The 17,856-nt window shown below is 40.9% G+C and overlaps 1 protein-coding gene across 1 annotated transcript in view; it reads right to left on the bottom strand.

The window, feature by feature from the left end:
• Positions 1-17,856, bottom strand: part of lpar1 (lysophosphatidic acid receptor 1) — a 58,102-nt gene that overhangs the window by 7,664 nt on the left and 32,582 nt on the right. The gene's annotated exons all lie outside the window — the stretch shown is intronic.

Here is a 17,856-nt window from a genome sequence, read left to right as displayed (position 1 = left end):
AGGTGATCTTGAGATATTGCAATCACAAGAATGAGACAGAGGAGGCCACAGTGACCTTGACTTTTCACCTACGAACAACAAAAGCTATTCAGTTTATCATTAAGTCCAAGTAGATGTTTGTGCCAAAGTGGAAGAAATACCCTCACTGCATTCTTGACATATTCCATTGACGAGAATGGGACGGGCATGTGTACAGAAACGGACGTAAAGCCATGGCTATCATCAGCGCAGAGGCATTAAAATGTTTAAATTCGTGCAGGGAGCATAAAAAAAATGTTTCTCTGGAGTATAAAAAAGACACCTTAATGAATGCTTTTGTTTCTTAAAATACATATATTCACAGATTTAAATATATCGAGAAACTGATCATGGATAAGGCTGCCCTATGAGCTATACACAGTTGTTGATCCTTGGCCACCAAAAAGTTGTAGAAGTTGGTGATATGGTTTGAAAAGCTGAGTAAAAGTTTGGTTGAGTAAATATATTTTGCACTTTGTCAATTTTAACCTGCGTTATTTCATAATTCTTTATACTAATGAGGCAGTTCTGGGCCCATAGTTTCTTTCAGTTATATCAAGATGCACACAAACTTCACTCGCTAGTTGAATTATCTCAGAATTCTTATAAATGCATTTTGTAACTGGAGTTTTCGAAGGCCTCAGTGATTCCAAACAAATTTGTAATACATCTGTGCTTGAATTGTATAATAGACTTTGAGAGACACATAAATAAAAGAAGCAAAAAACAGTCTCTGGCTTTGGTGAGGTTTTTCTTTGTTTGGCTTGACATGAGTCACTGTTAGTAATGAGTGATTAAGCGTCCTACCTATTCTAATTTGTGGTTTCTTCTGCCTTTTATAAGTCTGACAAAACACTTGTGCTGAATGTGAAGTTAATGCCACAACAATGTGATTAAGAACTTTAAAACAGTTAATTTTGTTTTGTTTTTGGTGAATTTGATCTGAGTCTCAGACGTCCTGGGCTCCTGCAGTTTTTAATGACTTTCAAATGGAAATGATACATTTGAACACTAATGACTTCCTTTGGTCTCAGACTGACTCACACTTGAGAAACAATGATTCACTATGACTTGAGCAAAATGGCTCCACGTCTTCTTAGTGTCATCTTAAAAAATTATGCCCCAAATGCTGCACATGGGAGGCATCCTGCCACCTCCACTTTCACTCTAAATTAATATTATGCTAATGTGATGTCCTGGATTTGAACCAGGCAGACATCTTGTCTTTTCCTCTCCATCTACGGAGCCACAACAATAAATAAATAAATAAATCAAATTAAATAAAGAAGCAGAAACTTAAATTTTGGCCATGAAAATGTATCCATCAGCACAACCACTGATCGGATGAGGTAATATATACAGTGTGGGTGAAGCCACTCCATCTGGGAGCCAGAGTTTGTTGTTTTTGGTTTGTTTTGAATAAAGAAAAAATCACTCTGCAGCCACATCAGCATCACTTAACAACCACACCATCAGTCTACAGAACAAAAACACTCCATAACCACATCTAAAGCTTATTACTGACACTTTGAGTACAAAGTAATTTCGTTGCACAGTGTTTTTAATGTAGTTTGTTATTGTGGGTGCATTAGGTAACCACTTATGGGATGCCAAAAGGGAAAATTACCGTAAAAGGCCACATTGATAACCACTGTGAAATTAATAATTTAAAGTGATTGTAAATAAATAAATAACTGTGTAAATATGAAATCAATTTCTCCCACTTAGTTTAACCACGCAGTATAATCTTATTTATCACAATGATTTTGTGCCACAGCACAGCCATTTTTGAAATCGGTAAACACGCTAACACCAAGAACATAGAAAAATAATATTTGAAAACTAAAAGGTGCTGGAAAGGTTACGCAAGTGCAATGATAATAAACTACTGGACTTATTTATTATTATTATTATTAATATTTTATTATCTGATGTGAGGAAAAGACATACGCATTAATTAGTTTTCACAAAAAAAAGTCCCCTTTGTATGGATGTTAACATTGTGACATTTTGTAGGGGTCAGGTGTTGCTCTCCATAACTTACAATTAAACGTTGTTATGCTTAGGGCTGCCCCCTAATAGTCAACCAAATGTTAGTCGACTAGAAGGGTCGGCAAGATTTCATTGGTCACTTAGTCGCAGGAAAAAAAACCCCAAGCAAACGTGAAACTCTATTATTAGGAGCTGTACCTCATCAAATTCAATCAAAACCTATATGACTGGACCATGTGGGGATTCAATTTGAAAGGACAGACACAGGAAGTGGCCACGCTCAGCAACATGACAGGAGTCACGTTAATTTCCAGGGCTGGTACCTGCGGTTATTCCACAGGCTAGTTAATAACATGTCGGGCAGGAAATACAAAGTGTGGGATCATTTTGAGAAGGTGAAGGACGAACCCAAGGTGATATGTAAACTCATCTTCATTGGTCGACTACAAACATGACGTATCATCTGAAACATGGAAGTAGCTACATGCCCATTAGCCCACAGCGTCATTAACAGGCAGCTCGCTCATTGTGTGACGTGCACTTGTAGATAAAATATAGGCCTATATTAATGAAGGTTCATTAGCACGGTTTTGTATTTCTCTGTAATGTAGCACAGTGTTAACAATGTTACTGATACTATTCTTTCTCACACCTTCAACTCAAACCATTATATATAATTTAATAATTGAATCAATATCGTAAACATGCGGGAGACTAGTCGACTGATGGCCCTAAATGACGACAATTGGTTGACTAAGAAAATTCTTAGTTGAGGGCGGCCATAGTTATTCTACATCAAGATAATGCTGGCATGGGACGTTTGGAGGATGTTCGATTTTGGTTGCTTAACAACATAAATTAAAACCAACCAAATATCATTATCATCATCATCTGTTGTCAGTATTCTTCATCAAACTGACATTGGCATTAGACGTTGTCCTAACACTGAATTTTGGTCGCCTGACATCACAACCTAAATTCACCAAAGATCAACGTCTAATGTCCAATGACTTATCAAGGTCAGCAAAACTGATCAAGGTCCTGTCCATATATCATACGATGTGGCCCTTGTGTTTGCATGCATGGTTCTTTACATAAGAATGTCACCAATATTTTTGGGAACATGATGCCAAAGTAAATAGCAATGTTTTCCCCACTGCACCAAAGCCAGATGAACAGAGAACAACTATATAGAGACACATCTTTCTGTCATTTCTGCTGAAATCAAAAGCTCATTGCTCTTTGAGAGGGTGTCCTTGCATTATTATGCTTTTATATTATCATTATCTCAGTGGCAGAAAATGTTCTCAAAATAACAATAATATCATTTATTACAATTATTCCTGGGATAATATTTCATCCGACAAAAGTAGCTAACATGACAGGTCTAACTGATGTAAATAGGCTGTTGGTCGCTGCTTTCCAAAACACTCCATATATGAGCATTTTCTAATATGGTGCCTCAAACATCATTTGTCAGTCCTTTCCACAACAATATGATAGTTACAGTTGGGTTATGTTTACACAACTAAAACTCCATGTTTGAATGATAGGATTGCATTCCTTATTCCTCCGTAAATCACCATCAACATCCGTCATCATCCCTCCTTTAAGGTGAAATATCTAGAGTAACATAAATGACTGATCTCTGCCTCGTTTCTGCAACCAGATCTCCAGCACTCCATCATCATATCCGCAACCTCCCAACCCCATTTGGCTGAATACAGTGCATCATCATTTCTCTGACTACATGAAGAGTGTTAGCGCAGTCGAGGGGGGATCACTGACTCATTACTCACGAATGTCGAGTTCGAGCATTGTAATTCCAGTCAACAGATGCTGTTTGTCACAACTACAAGACAACTGTGGGACATTACACTCTTGAGACAGTGAAATAAAAAGTCTTGATGAGAAATTAGGCAAGCAAAGACAGTGAGGGGGGATACAGGGAGGCAATATTGACAGGCAGGCCTGTTATCTGTTAGTGTTTTGCAGGCGGCAGCTGCAGCGAAGGCTTGACCTCACTTCCCAGCTATGCAGGCAGACTCTCCTGAGTTAGATAAATTTCTCAAACCCAGTTCGCAGCCCAGCGGAGAAACTATCCGAGCTATTTGTCACTGAGTGAAACATCTCACTCTGAGACAGAACAAGACTCAGCACAAAAAGCAGCACAGAAATGTTTCCTGCCTTTAGTAATACTGTCTCATTTTGAAGAAATAGACCCTGACCGCAACATATATTCTCCTCCGAGTGAGGCCAAAATAACAACCAAATACCCCTCCACATTCCTCCAGTTTCATATAACCTGCTGCTTCTTTAATGTCAGTCCCTTTCTGTTTTGAATGGATTGTGAAATATGCATATGTACAGGATGTTTGTCCTGATTTTGCCTCAGAAGGAGGAAGAAAACAGTCTTTGTGTGAAGCTATGACCTGAGAGGTTTCACCCTTGGAGTCTTTCATTTCCTCTCTCAAGCTGGGGGTATACGGTTGCTTGTTTTACACCCTTCATCTAAGAAATGCGCCTTTGCTGAACCCAAATGTATGCGGTTTGTCGTGGATACAAAGAGGCAGCGTTACGGCCGCACCAGGTTCACTGAGGATAAAGCAGAGTTTTTGTTTATGAATGAAACAAAAAGGCCCTTTTGCCCTGTCGCTGCTCGGAAATGCCACATGGAGGGAAAAGAGAGTGGAGAAATGGAAAGTCAGTGGAGGAAGGTAAACAAACACGGCTCTGATGCAGGCCTGGAAAACCTGGGAATTCATGGAAGATTATTTTGACACTTTGCAGGTTTTGATAGAGTAAGGCAAGACACGTGTTCGGGTGTTAGCTTAGCAATAGCGTCCTTTGTGACACATGGTGACATTTGAAGGATCGTCATTGGCAACCCAGCGATCCGACCTTGCCGACACCATTTGGCTTTCCTTATTTTGACTAAGACAGTCAAAACTTTACTCTTTTCTCTGACGGAAATGGGCTTCCATTAGAGAGAGAGAAAGGAGCTCTATGGGAACAAAATTAAGGAAATAATGGAGACCAGACTACAGCAATGAACTTCACCCCCGCAAACACACAGATGCAAAACTGAAGGGTAGACACGGACAAACACTCACATGTGCAGACACAAACACACGCAAACACTCACTTACATAATTGCACATGGCACAAAGGCAGATGGAGGAGCGCTCAAACATGATGTGAAAACATTTGGACGGTGTTGAGAAAGTGCCCGGAAAAAACGTCCATCCCGGCATGCTTAGCATCACAATCATCATTAACCAGAAACAGGGTTTCACTTTCAGCGTTTAAGCCCCTTGCTTCATACAAACATTGTTAGAGGATCATGAGCAATGGCGTGAGCACCACCTCCTCCTTTAGATTAGGAAATATGGATCTCTTTCCTAATCTAACTTGGTGCTTGTTGGACGAGGCTTCGCTCTAATGGCTGATGTGTCGTGTTTCTTCCAGTGAGAAATGCATCATTAAGAGGTTTATGATGCTGTTTTTCAGCATTAATGACACACTGTCCGCAGCAGCTTGCTCTATAGCTCTCAGTCACTTGTAGTGGACAACAGATTTTACATAACTATGAGTGTAAATGGCTTAAAAGATCAGGCTGGTGCTTTTACGTGTTACCAGAAATGGCACTGTCTTTGATTGCAGCCATCAGTTTCACATTTCCAGTCACTCTGGGAATGCTTTGCTTTGGAAAGCAACTTGCAGAGATTTGAAACAAGAGAGGTTAATGAGCATTATGTCATCCATTTTGGCTTTGTCAGAGTTACATTAGTGGTAATGCACTTGTATGACGATCTTTTTTTTTTTTGGTGATTTTGCACACTACATGCTCTCCTCTGACCAGGCAAAGCATGGCCAAGTTCAATGAACTACATACTTTTCACAGTATCAGCTATGTGGTGTTGGGATCAGAAAGCATTGGGTACAATGATTGTCTGTTTCTCTTACAGTGGAAGATAACTTAAGGCTCTGACACACCAAGCCCATGGTTGGCCGTCAGCAAAGTTTGGCCATTGGTGAGCACTGGCTGACCTCATCAGTGTGGTGTGTCCCATTCCCTTGCCCCCCATCGGCTTTTTTCCACTGATTCAGCATGGTGAATCAGTGTTGGCAGCAGCGGAGCCCATCGGTGAATGAAATCATCCTGTTTGGCAGTTCAGCTCAGCGTGCATAAAGTAAACAAACAGCTTAAGTCAAGAGGGAGTGAGATCAAAACAAACTTGTTACATATGATAACAACTTTTTCTTTAGCCATTGAGTTAATTAGCAGATGTCACCTGTGTAATAGTTCATTGGCGAATGATGCTTTGTTCTTTCAACAATGGATTGTGGTGCTCATGTGCTAACTGGCTAACTAGCATCAAGATGGTGTTCCAGTTTCCCTTTTCTTAATGAGGATTATAGATGACCGCCATCTGCTGGTGTAGAGCAATATGTCCTCTTATACAAGTGCAGAATGTACGTACTGGTAAACCGTCGGCTGTAGTCTTTGCAGTGTGTTCATGTGCAACTTTTATGGCCAGGACACGGCGAGGTGAGGCAACATGGCAGAGGGCGTTTGTTTCCACTAGTTCTCTAAAGTCAGTTTGGTGTGTCTGGGCCGTTATGTACAAAATACAAAGTCCTGACTTAGGGCCTGTTTATACGGTTCCAGATATTTCTGAAATGGGTATTTATCTTTGCATTCGCACCTATCATTTACACGTAACCTGCGTTTTTCTCAATGAAAACGGAGTGAAAGTTTTTAAAAATATCCATTTCCATGGAGACGTGTAAACAGGATAGACTGAGATTTTGGAAAATGATGACATGGCAACCCACTTTGTGCATGCCCATTAGGCGCCCAGGAACCGCAACAACGGCGGATATATGCCGGGTTGTTTCGATTTTGTTAGCGCTTTTGGGACTACTTACGAGCTTACAAATGAACTCAACACTGCTGCATCTACATCACCGCTACATCGGCGCACAAAGATGTCTGCTGTGCCCAATATTAGTAAGTGCATAGCAGCTAACTATGCTACATAAGGTTAAAATGTAGTTTATCATTGTTTTTATCACTAGCGCCAAGCGGAAAAGGTTCCTCTGTGGTGTTTGGCATATGGCGTATCGCAACCTACTGGCCTGGCATGCTAATTGCAGCATACTGTTTTTGCGTTTTCGTGGAAACTGGGATATCGTTACAACTGATCGCGTAAACCCAGAATTTTTTTTATACGGGATAAATAAAAATGTGTTTTTATTTGTATCTGTATCTGTATAAACAAGGCCATAGTGACTATCATGACAAGCACCGTCCTCTTGATCACCTAGGATGTACATCACACAAATAAACAAATAAAGACGCTAAGCTACTACTGGTCGAGTCCACCATGTAGACGTACCAACAAGTCCTATAATTAGAGAACAAAGCGTTGTTTGTCGACGCCACCTGGGAGGGTTTTCTGATCAATGCAACTTTTGCCGTGACAATGACAAAAATGACCAATGCGTTTTATTTTTATTTTTTATGGCGAGCAATGCTAGCATACATTTCTCTCTCTCACACACATGCACAAATCTAATCTGCAGTGTTACTATGGTGTACTGAAATCAGGTAAAATCATAGTAGTTCAAAATTCTAAAGAAAACTGTCAGCTGTAATGTCAATATTTTTGATATATCAAGTGAAAAATATAATTGCAAATGTCCTGTGTGGCTCTTTAAGTCTATGTAAGTCTATGCTGTGTCTTACGCATCTAAGTTCCTCTACATTGTGCTGATGCTTTCCACATGTAGCAACATACTTATCTCATTACACAGATTCAAATTCTGCTATCAGGGATTTTCATTCCTTCCTATTATTCCTCACGTGTCTTCATGCCGGCTTTGGTTTCCGCTAATGTGCAATTCTCCCAGGACCTTAAAAATGAATGAACACCCGATATTAAATTACCGCTCTCATTCTTCTGTGTGTCTCACTGCCTTTCTTCCCATCTATGTCTCGCTGCATCTCTGTCTCTTGCTCGTTTCCTGTCCCTCTCCTTCTCTCTGTCTTTTCCCATCTTTTTTAATATCATACTTCAGTTCTTTCTTCTCTTCGTGTCTTGTCAGCTACTCTCAGTCTTTCAGATTTTCTCCGCACAATTCTCTCTTTTCTTGATTTTCTCTCTGCAACCTGTCTTCTTCCTCTCACTGCATGTCTCTGTCTCAATTTCTGTTCATCTCCCTCATTTTCCGAACCCAGCCATCATCTGCGGTCGTGACCATGATGCCACTGAAGTAAGTCAGCGGACAGAAACCATTATGTATATTTCTGAAATGGCCCGGTGGCTTCCCGTTTGTGCACAGAGGATTTCTTTTCCCTCTTTCCTCTTTCCCACATCACTTACTTCCACACACACACACACACACATTGGAGATTAGATAAAAGTTCACATTCAGCAGCTGAGTGTTTACAATTATTGATAAAGAGGCTTGTGGTGTACACAGCGATGGAGTCTGGCAGTGGTGTCACAGTGATCTAATGGCTCGAGGGAAACGCTTCTGACTGGAAGTACAGTGAGCTCTTTGAAAAAGGCAATAATGAAGGTTTTCTGCTCTGCATGCACAAACACACTGTGATAAATGTGCATCTGAGTTGCTGGTCACCAGCAGTGACTCACTCACTTCCACCTTACGTCTCTGTTTTTTAATTCAAAAAGGACAAAACAGGACAGGGGAAACAATGCACACTGGCGCTGTCATGTTCTGTTGTGGTTTAGATCACATCCAGATTGTTAACCACAGCCATGCCTCTCGCAACCAGATTCTGAATCCAACTGACGAAAACTGCATGTGATTTAAAGCAGCACTTTGGTCCTTGACTTTCTGAAATAATATCAGTCTGTTCCGATCCTACAGCTCGCTTTGAAATTGTCTGCGTATGGTTGCGTTTTTTTCTCCTGTTAGCTTTTTGGTGTTACCTCAGGCAATGGACAAAGATGTTCTGTAATTAGAATCGCCTCTATTATTCTGTCCCAGAACAAATTCCTTTCCGGAGCTGTTTCTGATTGATAGAGTCACATGATTTACTTTTTTCCCCCCTTAAGGCAGAATTTATCTTGATAATACATGATTATATTTGCTATGTTTTAATATTTAATGCAGGCAGCTTACAAATCCAGGCTTACTCGAGCCCCTGGAGGCATTTAATGATGCTGTAGATGCTTGAGCTGTTCGAGCAAAGCCAGAAATTAACAACTGCGGAAACAGGATGCAAAAGAACAGATGCTGCTATTGTGAGCGATTAGCTACGAACAGCAATTTCTTGCATTTAGCACACACACAGAAAACAGGTGACATCGCGAGCCAGTCATGTCTCCATGCTGACAGTGGCTTGGAAGACAATCAGTGAGTTCCGAAGTCGAACATTGATTGGTTATACATTACGAGCCTGAAACAAATGTAGGTCATTGATATGGCATCTGCGTGCATGTGTTTGGGCGATGGTATGTCTTGGCGCTCCACACTGTCTGACGATGGGAACGCACACAACACCATGGGCTTTAAGATAATCAGATCATTCACAGAAGACCCCTGCGTGAGCCAACACCTGACACACAGACACACACACTGAACAAGGGTCATGGTTAATTTGACGGTGCAGTTGACTCATTGAGGAGTGATGAAGAGGATCTCTGTTGGTGTCATTCAAACTTTTTTTGTCAGCAGAGAAGCACCAGTGGCTGAACAGACTACCAAGACTGTCCATGACCCTTTGTGTCACAGCTTTTTGCAACAGATCAACACACAGTGTCTGCAATAAGGTGATGCCCAGTGTACTGGAAAGGCCAATTCATCATTCTAGCTCTAGCAAGTATGTTTTCTTTTGTCCTATTGGATGTGCTTGCATAATTAATGAAATAGTCCTCATCCAACCTACTGTGTTTAAGGTACATGATGACAGTTTGTTAGGCATCTAAGAAGAAGAATACCTAGGATTACAATAGTGTCCTGGTAGCTTAGCTTCCCGGACCCTAATAAAAAGAGTGTGGGCCCAATAATGTGCCAGTGCCATCAACTGAAAAATATGATAACACTGGTGCTATCAATGGATAAGTTTGGAGCAGTTTGTGTGCATCTTCGTATGCGTGCACAAGCAGACACAAAACAGGGACCAGTTTGTGAAACCTTTGCTCCATCACAAGTGGTAAAAGACTCCACAGGGTACCTTTAAGGCAGAGGAAGTCTGTTTGTGTGGAGATGCTATTTCCACATGTGTGTGTGTGCGTGTGTGTATCCTTACCTCTATTGTTTTTGGCAAAACAAGTAACGCACAAGCCAGATTCTGGTTTTGTTTTCCCATCATTTGACTAAGTGCATCAGAGTTTATGTGAATGGAGCCAACCTCATGTCCCTCTAGCTTTTTATTGAGCCTGGGGGTTTATGTGAGTGTGAGAGAGTCCCTGCATGTGCACGTGCTTATGCACAAATCCATGCAACCAACTCTCCTTCTCATCCTGTCCTCCTGAGACGAAATCACCCATGGTTGGTTTTACAGCACTCTGAGAAGGACAAGTGGAGAGGACAGCAGGCGGCAGGGGAACACTTATCATCATCATCTGCTCAGCAGATGGGAGAACCTGGACGAGGAATAGCTGTGGGGTTTACTTTCTCGTCAAGCGGCAAAGGCTGAACTCATCCTAACCTTCCCTGAAGAAGTCACACATAATCAAACCCCAGTACTCAATGGCAACTCTAACTCCACCAGAGACGCATGACCTTTTTTGTTTAACTTTGGCCAGTGTAAAACAAAAACAGACAAAGAGGGATCTCATCAAAATGAAACTGGAGATAAGTGTCCAAGAGATGTGAATAAGCGATTGTGCTGTAAATCCACTTGAAACTAGAAACTAACTCCCTTCTTTCAATACAGCAACACGGAGCGATATTTTCTATCCTCCTCGGTGCTTAAAAGTGACCTCACTCAGAAACAGGAGTGGATTCCAGACTGAGCCAAAACACATCACACCCTTGCTCAAAAGACTTAGTTTCCCAGTAAGGGCTTGACATTGGTAAAAAGAAACATATGTGATGTGTTCAGGGGCTCAAAACAATAAAGATTCAAATAAATAATTCTGAGATTTGTTGAGCTGTGATAAGTATGGTGAAACTGCTTTTACCTGCTCATGATCACGTAGCTCTGCTGAGGCATAAAATATATTTTACCACATTATAGCTGTGTTCACAGTCCTTGTTCACACTGGTATATTGTAATGAAAATACAAAACAGCGGTCAGTTTAGCACAATTTGTTGCATGGGCACTGGAAGATGGGTGCTTTTGGTGCTGCAGCACCTCCTATTTAAGAGGGCTGGAACAACACCTGACTTTTGAACAGCATTTAAGGTGCCTGTGAGAAAACATAATGGAAAAAATGTGCAAATTTAATTAATTTCTCAACAGGGGGTTGGGGTCAGAGATTTGCAGTAGCATCGGGAGCTAACCATTTGTGCAGACAGGCTAAAAATACTAAGAAAGACCAGAGAATAGCAAGGACAGTTAACTTACTTGTGGGTTACCAACCCATTCTTACACTGAGACTTCACGTTGTGTCAATCACGTTTGCACACTGACTCCGAAACTTTCATCTGTCATCAAAATTTTCCAAACAGATTAGATTTTTGCGCTTTGCACATCCGTCAGTGCCTTGAGAGACGTTTGACCAACAATCAGTGAAGAAAATGTGGCGGTGGGACACAGCCATGACAAGACATAGGAATGGGTAGCACAGAATCATTTCACAACTCAGATAGCTCACTTTCAACAGGTCAGATAGTAATATTCGGGTAGATGATGATGATGATGATGAAGTGGAGGATGTGGACTGCACACAGAATGTGGAGGACAGCTCCGCCCCTTCATGCAACTGCAGTGCCAAATGAAAGACAGAGAGGAAGTGGTAACTTCAGTGGAGAAGCAATGGAGGAAATTCGTCTTTTAATTTTGTCACTTATTGCCAATTTTCACAACGACTAGAAGGCACCGGTCTTAGTGTGCAAGGTTTCTGCGTGTAATGCTGTTTTTTCAGATAGCGGATTAAAAAAACACATCTGAAAAAAATGGACTCATGTGCAAAGGCCTTTATTCTCAAGTCGTCAAAACAGCCGCTTTGTCAGTGATTTTAGCATCAGACACCAATGCAAAAAGGTATTTTTCACAGAGGTAAATGTGCATCCTTTTATATCCCCGCCAGATGGCATCAGTTTGAAACGCCACTGGTAATAACGTAATATGGAGCTGGAAAGTCCTGATAGGGTGAGTGGGAGGGGAGGTGGATGGGTCCAACAAACCCTGGACTTTCACCTACGAGCCCGCTGTTTGCTGACTCTGCCAATGTTGAGCCAAATTATGTTTTTTTTGAAAACCTAAGCACATGCTTTTGTTGCACAAGTAAAAAAAACAAAAAAACAAATACGAAGTGTGAACAAGAAGCTGACAACTGAATGTCCGACACCATTAGAAAATGAAATATTAGAACTTTTGGCACATGCAGTTCAGAGACAAACTGAGGCAAGAGAGCCAACATTATTTGAAGTAACGGCTGATGGGACCACCGATGTAGGTACGTCTGAGCAGTTTACATGTAACGTTTGCTCCCGAGTAAGAATGTGCACACACAGTCATGCGCTCACATTTACATTATCCAACTCAGTAAAAATATGTCCCTGTGCACATGCTTTGTTCATGATTTTTTTTAAAAAAAGGTTGAAGTTAAGCCAAAGAGCAGCAGTAGTTTTTTCACTTAGTGTAGGTGATTCCACTTCTCCTTCAGTATGTCGCAGAGCAGTTTGTGTTTACATAAAACCCTTCCATTTTCAGATCCATCTGCAGATAGAGTAAAACTTTTGTTGAGCAACTCTTGCGACAGGGCATATATTGTTTATTTCCAAGGAATCCTCTGCCGTTTCGGGATGAAGTCACCAGCATTTGGAACCTGTTTGCATTTATTTATAGGGGTATTTTTCAGCGATAGTAGCAAGTGTTATTGGATGACTCAGACTTCTCTCTGCAGTTGTATGTGGGACACTGACTACGAGGAGAAGGAGGAGCTGAAATGACAAAAGGACTTTCATACTTCTCTCTTATGCTTATTAATCTGTTTATTTACTTCACAGTCAGCCTGTCTCTCTGCACTCTGTGGCCATTAAGAGGCACAGAAGTGTTACTAGACTGGACTCAGAAATGCTTCTCTGCAAAACAACAGGGTAAGTAGAACCAAACAAAGCATCTCGTCGTCCTCCAGTTTTTATAAATACTGTAGGCTGCAGAGCACATTGCTGCTGTCCACTGCTTTGAATTAAGTCTGGAGTAAAGACAACAGAGGCAACAGGATGAGATAACACAGCACATAGGAGACAAATCACACACAATCCTTTGGTATGTTTTGTCTAGGACCAACACATCCTGCTCCCAGGCAGTAAGAAGTACTTTTCCCACAATGCACGCACTCTGACTTGCTCCACACACAACGCCGAGTTAGTGTGCCACTGTTATAATGTACAAAACAGCAATGCTTCCATTTATTGCAAACTGCCAAAGAGGCCTGGAGACTTGCATGGTGGGAAACGTCTCTCAGCTGAATGCTTAAACATAAAACTGTCAGGCTGCACACACACAGCTCGGCTTGAAAATAAAACAGACGCTGTTTCATGCGAAGAGAGGCTTGGGCTGCATTAATGTGTTAACAACAACCAACAACTGGAGCATAGGATAATAAAATACTACACTGGATGATGTTTCTGGAATTTGGATGCAAACTAGTCCCACATCTATCTCCACCGGCTGCTCACCTGCAGCTCAAGCCTCACTCTTTACTCAATGTTAGAAGCCTAATGGTAAGAGATAGCACACGCCTTTGACTTCAGTTGGTTCCCAAACAGCTACCAATGTGTTGCTAATGTCAGATATGTGTTGCACACTCTGGCTCCATGTGCATTTCTCTTTTATTTAGACAATACTTCCAACAAGCAAAGTGAGACACAAGCACACTCACTGGTTATATAGGCCACACCCTGCTCACACAGCTGATACTCATTAGGTAATAATGCATCAGGGAGAGCAAAACACAATCAAGAGGCCTTCAACAATTTAAAACCGTTTTACTTTCCAGGAGGGAACACAGTTGGATCCATCGTCTGAGAACCCTGTCACCTCATGGACTGAATATAAACTATGACTTGAAATGCTTTTTTTTTTTGAATTTTTGGATATTTAGTGTTGTTAATTATGTTTATTAATGGCCAATGTCTTCATTTTTGCTCTTTATCTATTATGTATTTTAACATTTTTAAATACTTCTGTGCAAGTATTGAATTGAACGATACACATAACTACATATTTCTTATGTTTACTCATATTCTATTGTTGTTTATTCTACTGATGTATATATTGTAGTTAATTTTTAACACTTACAGCATCAGCACAGTTATTTTATTTAATATTTTACTTGATATATCTCAAGGACTAGTGTTAAACATGCACATTTTATTTTAATGCACTTTTCATTCATCTTTATTTTATTCATTGCTCTATATTTACACACTTTATTCTTACTTCTTATAATTCTCTATTCTTTACATTAGAGTATTTCTGATTCTAAAAAAATTGCATGTTAAACTGATATCTGGCGTGAGATATGGTGGCTGTCATTTGATCTGAAGTAATTCATTGGCTGTGGCTCCTGTAACTGTTTTGTTTCAAGGTTTTAACTTGCTCACCCTAAAGTTGAAGCCTGATTACCTCATCACTATCAGTTGTGTGACTTGGGTGTGGCCTGTATAACAGCTGCATCTGACTATGATAATTGATCTTGAAGAGGGCCTGAGGGCCTGAATAAAAGAGAGATCCATATAGAGCCAAAGAGTGTACTTGTTTCCCATTTTCAAGCCTACTGCAAGTCATCAACGCCTCACTACAACCCTTGATGTGCGTTCGTTTTCTTTATTAGCATGTGTTGGATAAACCTTGCTCCCTATCGCCAGGTCAGGCAGTAGAGTGAATACTATTTGGCAAAATACTGATACCGAGCTACACCTGGCTTCTTCTCTGATCCACCTGGTTTTGGAAGTTGACGGGATTGATTCCTTAGATATGTGGCTTATGAAAACCTGGCTGTCTGAATTTGTGTTTTTAACACTGTTACTTGTACACTGCAGTTTCAAGGCGGAGAGGCTCAGCCATGGTGTTGACTGCTTTTTTTTTTGCTTGTGATATGTCTTATAGAATAAAAACACCACATGGACATGTTACCAAGGTTAAAAACTTGAATTTCATTGGAGGGGTGTTTTTTGCAGCTTAGAATCTGTCCATTTGAAGATTTAAAAACTCCTAATGTGATATCAAGCTGCTATTAAATGTAGTCATGGTCAGACGCCACATTTTGGATTCTAATTTTGCATCAGTGAATACTGATAATACTCCAAGTATCTATGCACAGTAGGGCATTAATGACTTTGATTTTTTTCAGGTCGACTTATCTGTCAATAAAGTCTAAGTCGAGTCGACGAGTCATTTGATGACGTCATCACATTGACACGGCGGAGGAAAGTGAAGTCTCTCCACACATTTGATGTGTGTCTGTCACTCTCAAGGCCCGAACATACTTGGGCATACTATTAGTGGAGCAGACTCCGCGAGGAATGTCAGCAGTCATTCGGGCTTTCATAGTCGAGCGCACTTCCGTGTTGTAGTTTCCTGTAAAAGTGTCCGTGAAAAATCCCTGCGATGTGAAAAATACATGCCGAGCATGTCGCGCGGTCGTAAAATCTGAGCTTTGCACGCACCGGTCTTGCGAACGTCTGCTTTGAGTCTGCGCGGACCTCCGCAGAGTCCGTTCCGCGTACGTTCCGCCCGAGTACGTTCGGGCCTTCAGGCGTTTTCTCAGGCCTATCACCTTCTACGTTCTCTGCAGCCATGTCTCTTGTCTTGTTGTGGTCTTGTGTTAATTTCCCCTCTACGCGCCAAGTAACGTTACCGCCCTTTTTATGAAGTGACTATGACTATTGGTTAAGTCAAGGATAAAGTATCAGCTTAAGCCAATCAGAGGCAGCGATTGCATTCCGTACACAAGCACACAGAGAGAGACTTGTCGACTCCTCCCGGGGGGTGTCGACTTGTGCCACTGACATCGACACGTCGACAAATCAACTTTTTTGTTAATGCCCTAATGCACAGTTTACCTTAGACTTGAGTGCACTGTATTGTGGCCAGGGATGGATTACTAAACAGGCCTACGGTGCACAAGGCCAGGGGCCAACAGTGTCAGGGGCCCCTGGGCCTTCATCTGCAAAATGTTCCTCAAATTAACATGTACTGACCAGAAAGAGACTCAAAAGGAGCACAAATAGATGCAAAGAAGCTGCAAAGAAACAAAGATTACTACAATGCATCAAAACATGACCAAAAAAGACACAATATCACCTCAAAAAGATTTAAATAACTACAAGGAGACACAAGACAACCACAAAGACACACAAAGAAACCATAAGGCGGCACATAATTACTACTAAGCGAAAGAAAACAGCCAAAAAAAGAGACAAAATTGCCTCAATAAGACACAAAATTACATCGGAAACACAAAAAGACCACAAGAGATGCAGAGGAACTGCAAACAGACACAAAATAACTACAAACATGGCCAAACAACCACAAAGTGACACAAAACAACTCCAAACAGACACAAAATTACAACAAAGCAGCAAAAAACAACCAAAAAGCATAAAATTACCTAACAAAGAACAAAACAACTACAAGAAGGCACAACTTTACTACAAAGTGATGGAAAATAACCAAAAGAGACACAAAATTACCTAAATAAGACACAAACGTACTTCAGTGAGACCCAAACAACTACAAAAGAAACAAAACAACAAGTAGACACGAAATGATAACAAAGAGATGCAAAGGAACTGCAAAGAGACAGAAAATATCTATAGCCATGGCCAAACAACCACAAACAGACAAAAAATTACTACAAAGTGTCCAAAAAATGACACAAAATTACCTCAAAAAGACCCAAACAACTACAAGGAGACACAAAACAACTAGGAAGACACACAACCACAAAGAGGCAGAAAACGACCAAAAAAGACACAAAATTACCTCAATAAGACACAAACGTTCTTCAGAGAGAACCAAACAACTACAAAAGACACAAGACAACATCAACCAGACACGCAATGACAACAAAGAGATGCATAAAGACCACACAGAGATGCAAAAGAACTGCAAAGAGACAGAAAATATCTACAACCATGGCCAAGCAACCACAAACAGACACAAACATACTACAAAGTGTCCAAAAAAATGACCACATAAGACACAAAATTACCTCAAAAAGACCCAAACAACTACAAGGACGCACAAAACAACCACAAAGAGGCACAAAATTTCTACAAAGTGGCAGAAAACGACCAAAAAAGAAACAAAATGACCTCAGAGAGACACACAATGACCACAAAGAGACACAAAACCTCCACAGAGTCTATGTGTCTTGTTCGTCTGTAGCACAGGTGGTGGGGCCCTCTTCATATCTGTGCCCAGGGGCCCATAGTCTCATCATCGACCCATAGTTAAAGCCAACACATTTAAAGGCTTGTAAAGGGATGTCATGAAAATTATCTGCAGGCTCCTTTCTTATCTTACTCCTATCTCTCCTAAACCTTTTCAGGTACTTTCCCACCAAATTTGCAGAAGTGGGTATCCGTTCCATCTTCCTTCATTTACTCCAGGAAACAAAGAAAAGGATTTTGCTACCAAAGTTCTATGGCATTCTTTCTATCTATTCCACTTCTTCACCGAAGACTGC

Source organism: Epinephelus lanceolatus, chromosome 19 (genome assembly GCF_041903045.1).
Source record: "Epinephelus lanceolatus isolate andai-2023 chromosome 19, ASM4190304v1, whole genome shotgun sequence".
Classification (NCBI taxonomy): domain Eukaryota; kingdom Metazoa; phylum Chordata; class Actinopteri; order Perciformes; family Serranidae; genus Epinephelus; species Epinephelus lanceolatus.
Note: the sequence above shows the minus strand (reverse complement) of the source record. Positions and strands in the feature narration are given on the sequence as shown.